Consider the following 4,981-nt stretch of genomic DNA (forward strand, 5'->3'; position numbering starts at 1 on the left):
CTTTTGGGAGGAAGAGAGGTAGGTGGCTGAAAAATATCATCATATTCTTTCAGCAATTTACAAAGACATGGGTCCATATTGTTGGTAGGAGAAGAGGGCTGATCCTCTTCAATCTTGGAAAGAAGAATGGTGAACATACATGCCTTTGCATTTATCTCTTTCTTAACCTTCTTGGGGCTGATCATCTCCATTCTTTTCTTTTCAGCTCCATGTAGTGTTACTTGTTGTCCACTCCATTTAAACTCCATTTCCATGTTGTTGAGATCCATGGTAAATCTGCCCAAAGATTTCAGCCAGTTTTGCAGCCAAGTATTATATCAATGGGACCCATTTCTAATGCAATTAGGCTCACTGATGTAGTGCACAATGGGGAAAGGGTGATAGGTACATTTGGACAGCATTGATTGCTCTTCTCAAAATTTCCATTTGCCACTTGGATTTTGAGTGATGTAGGCATTTCATGCGTATTCAATTTCAGCCCATTGAGTGACTTAGCATTAATGAAGCTATGTGTACTTCCCGTATCTATGAGTATATGAGCGGTCCTTCCCTTGATTTGACCTTTAAGGCGTAGGGTATTATCCCCTCTTGAACCACTCCATGCATCACTTGATATGGCACATAGTGATGGATGTAAATCAGTCCATGAATCATCCAAATAATGACCACCCGGGTCGAAAGGAAACCCATCCATCGGATCATAGAACTCATCATGGCCATTCTCTTCATTTTCATGCGCCTCTTCTTGAGTTGTTGTGACATCAAGCTGAGCCAAGCTTCCTTCAATAGATTCAACATCGGAATCATCCTCGGTGATCATGCTAATCTTCATATTTTTGGCCTTGCATTTGGACTTATGATCGGGTGACCATTTCTCTCCACATTTGTAGCATAGACCTTTAGCATACATATCTTTGAGCTTGTCATTTGATACATGTTTGCCTTGATTAGGGGCCAAAGTTTTGGCATTTATATCAGTCCTCTTTCCATCAAATCTATTTTCAGCATTAGGTCTAAAATTACTGCTTTGTTTTGACCCAAAAACAGTAGGAAAAGTGGGTATCTTGCTGTAGGTATTGCTGAAAGTATTTGGTGGCTTCCCAATATGCTGAAAATCAGTTTTAGCATGCCCATAATGGCCTGATGTCCTTGGGAACTGCGTAGGCTGAAAAGAATGCCCTGTTTTTGGCTGAAAACCCTTGTATTTCTGCCCATAACGTTCAGCCAATTGAATGGCAGCTTGTAGGGATGTAGGATTCATGGCTCCAACTTCAGAAGAAAGAATAGGTTCCAAGCCAAATATGTATTTATTCAACTTGGCACTATCGGAGACCCCATGAACATACATCGAGAGGTTCAAAAACTGATTTGAGTACTCTCTAACCGAGAGACCACGTTGCTCAAGTGCATACCACTTTTTCTCTAACCGCTCTTTTTCAATAGGGGAAACAAAGACTTCAATCATAGCATTTTTCAATGCATCCCAAGACAAGAAGTCATGTCCCATCCTCGCCATATATCTCCACCAAGTGTGAGCATAGCCTTCTAGGTGAAGGGCTGCAAATTTTACTTTGGCATTCTCAGGCCTTGGGTAAAGGGAAAAATACATCTCTAACTTGTCAAACCACTCCTCCAACTCCGTGGGTGAAGGGTTCTCTCCCTTAAAGTTTGAGATAATTATTTTCTCCTTGTACTCTCTCTCGTATTGAGGAGGTTGTCCATTAGGGTGCTGTTGTCCACTATGGTTTTGTGGCCCAAAAGAATTGCCAAAAGGTCCTTGCCTAGGATATTCATTATTTCCATGCCCTTGCGCATAAGGAGTTTGCTATCCATAATGTATACCATGACTTTGTGGCTGGAAACGATGTCCTTGAGGCTGAAAGTATGTGTTGCTCACATTGGGAGGTTGTCCATGCATAGGTGAATTGAAAGGTGGTTGCTGCCCATTATTTTGCTGATTCCAACCATGATTTAACATGGGACTTGGCCTATTGGGCTGCACTTGAGTAGAGAAATTATGTTATGGCTGTCCAAAAGCATTTGGGGCTGAATTCACATGTCCATGTGGCTGCCCATAAGAGTTTGGGGCTGAGTTAACATGCCCTTGCTCATAGCCACTAACATTAGCTTGAGGGTAAAATTGCTTGTAGAAAGAGTTGCACCCATGGATGTCTTCATCATGCTTTGAGTTTGTTTGCACTCTTTCTTGAAGATCCTGCCCATGTGGCTGAAAGTGACCCTTTTGTTGATGGAATTGTGGCTGAAGTGAAGTGGGATGAACAAAATCCTTAGCTTTAGATGATTCTCCAACTTCAAATTGACCTACCACCTTAGGAGTAAGTGGTTTAGGTGGTTCTTCAGCCCTATGAGGATGTGGGATATTAAGACCAGCTGTAGGCAACATTTTCTCACCAAGAAGTGCTACAAGCTTGTCAATACCCAACCTCATACCCTCGAAACCTGATTTCATATCCTTTATGTCATTTGACAATTGTTGAAAACTGTTTGAATTCATTGAGATATGAGACGTCTCTATGGGTTGATTGGTAGGGGAGTGGGTGGAACTTGCATCGACCTCATCGTTCTCATAATGCATTCGGTAAATGGCATCTTGAGAAGTGTCATGATGTTCACCCCTTTCCTGTTGATGTTCATCCCTTTCCTGTTGATATTCCTTCAATTCTTCATTGATAGTATCCAAAACAGGGTCTCTCTTCTTATTTCTAGCCATGGGTCGATTTCTGTCCTGAATTTCCTTCAGTAGAAAAACTTGATTATCTTCACTTCTAGAGCTCCAAATTACAAGGTCTCTGGCTCTGTTCGAAACTTGAAGAGCCCTCTATCCAATGATCTATCAAGTGCAGAAAACGGATGAGTACAGAAATTTCTGTAAGGGATTTTCTGTTGCTGTCTGAAAATTCCTGCAGGCAGTGAATACCCTGTTCTAGTCAATTAATGGCTTGTACCATCAATACCAAGCATGTACCAACTTCATAACCCTGTAGGAGAGTCTCATACGTCTGCCCATACTGAAAATGACCTCTGTAACCAGTAAAATGGCTGTCTAACTCAATGTAGACTGCAATCTTTAATGAGGGTATGTATACATACTCTGTTTCAAATTTTAATGCTGAACCATAGTGTCTTTACCATAGGATGCATACATTTTACTGTAGCCATATGTCTTCATACATTTGCCATACCATACATTTGCCAATATCTCAAGAACTCACTGTCCATAACTCATGCTGTAGGCTGATTTCAAGTGCCTTTGAGATTTGTACCTGCACCTAAACTTGAAAATACATGGGATCCGAGATCCGAGGGGTTTACAAAGTTCCCTCTCGGGCCGGGTTGCGCTCCCCTTCAGGGTCCTCGTCGGTAGGGGAGGGTCACCTCTCTTTTGTCCTACCGACTCGCCCGGCATCCACTTTTCCTCGTGGGCAAGTACATGGCAAGTGAATTCTAGCTCTAAAAATCAGTATGATATGCATGGAATAGGAAGGAAATACAATTGCCTTTCATTTGCCCTTTTCATGATATGCAAGATTGGAATTGAAAAGGCTGAAATGTAAATGAGAAATGGAGAGGTATTTACCTCAGCAGTGACTCACTGCTTACAAAGCTTTTCTCACTTACCAATTGGGTAATGATTTTCTTATGATCAAGAGGCAAAATAGGCAATCAATTTCATGTCAGGGTTAGGCAATAAAGATTGAGTAATGAAGCTCAAGAAATTACTGATTTCAGTGAATGAAAGTAGATGGGTAATGCTCATTCATTATGGAAGAGTTTGAGACATTTAGAGATGGCCATTTCAGTAAATTGAAAAGGTTTAGCAAAGACAATGACTGACATAACCTATAGGCTTCATGTAATGCATTAAGCTATGAATGAAAGCTTCATTAATCCTCTTATTTCTCTTCAGCAATTGGAAATGAGATCAGCAATTGGATGGAAAGAGAAATTAAGAGTGATTAGAGTACCTCATTTAATTGATTGGAGAAGAGCATTGTTGATGAAATGACCTTCAATCCATAATGCTTGACATAGGTGAGTTGAGCTTGATAATCCTTCTAAAATCAGTCCAAGAGATCTTCAATATTCAAGAATAATCCCTTCCTTGATAAGCTTCATCTTCATTAATTCCATGAAAGCTCCATGACTCCATGAATGCTCCAAATGAGGGTTGATGAAGACCGATTACCTTCTCTACTTGAAATAGGTTGCAATAGGTAATAGAGAGGGCTTCAATGTGTCCAAGAGATCCTGAAATTTGAGAGGGAATGCCAAAATTTAATGGCATAAAAGCTTCATGCTGTCCATTGAACACCTAGACCTCCATTGGCTTCAATCTCTTCAATGTCGGTCCAATGTTGATGGATTCTTGAGGGGAAATGGTTGAGGGAGCTTTAGAGATGCTTTGCCCACAAAAGCCCCATGAATTGCTAAAAAAATTTCAGGAATCTTTAATGCTGTCCCAAACTGTTATACATAGAGTTTGCAATCTCCATATCCAAGCTCCATCAAAGCTTCAAGCTTCAAGATCAATCAATTTTGGTACTAGGATGTATGTAGAAGCCTCAGGGAGTATAATAGAGCAAAAACCCTTTGATCTTGATGAAGAAATCTGAGAAATTTGAGTGCTGTCCAAAACTGTCATAAAACTCCATACCCAGGGTTTGAGAAAGCTCCCATCTTCCAAAAGGAGTGAAAGATCAAGTAGAAGATGATGTAGACTCATAGTTGCACTCCATTTGATCCTCTCATGAAGAGTACAAGCTCAGATTACCTCACGTTTGCTGATCACGAAGGGGGGGGCTGTAAAAACAGCGCAAACTGCTGCTGTACATCCTCTTGCATCACGTGATGAAAACGTGGTAGATATGAGGCATGTAGGTAATCCATAGGTAGCTTAAGACCCATACTACACTCTTGCATAAGCCATTTGAGGATTAGAGGTCATGGGAAGAAGATCTGA

Source organism: Lygodium microphyllum, chromosome 10 (genome assembly GCF_053477565.2).
Source record: "Lygodium microphyllum isolate KBCC chromosome 10, Lygodium_microphyllum_v1.1.10, whole genome shotgun sequence".
Classification (NCBI taxonomy): Eukaryota; Viridiplantae; Streptophyta; class Polypodiopsida; order Schizaeales; family Lygodiaceae; genus Lygodium; species Lygodium microphyllum.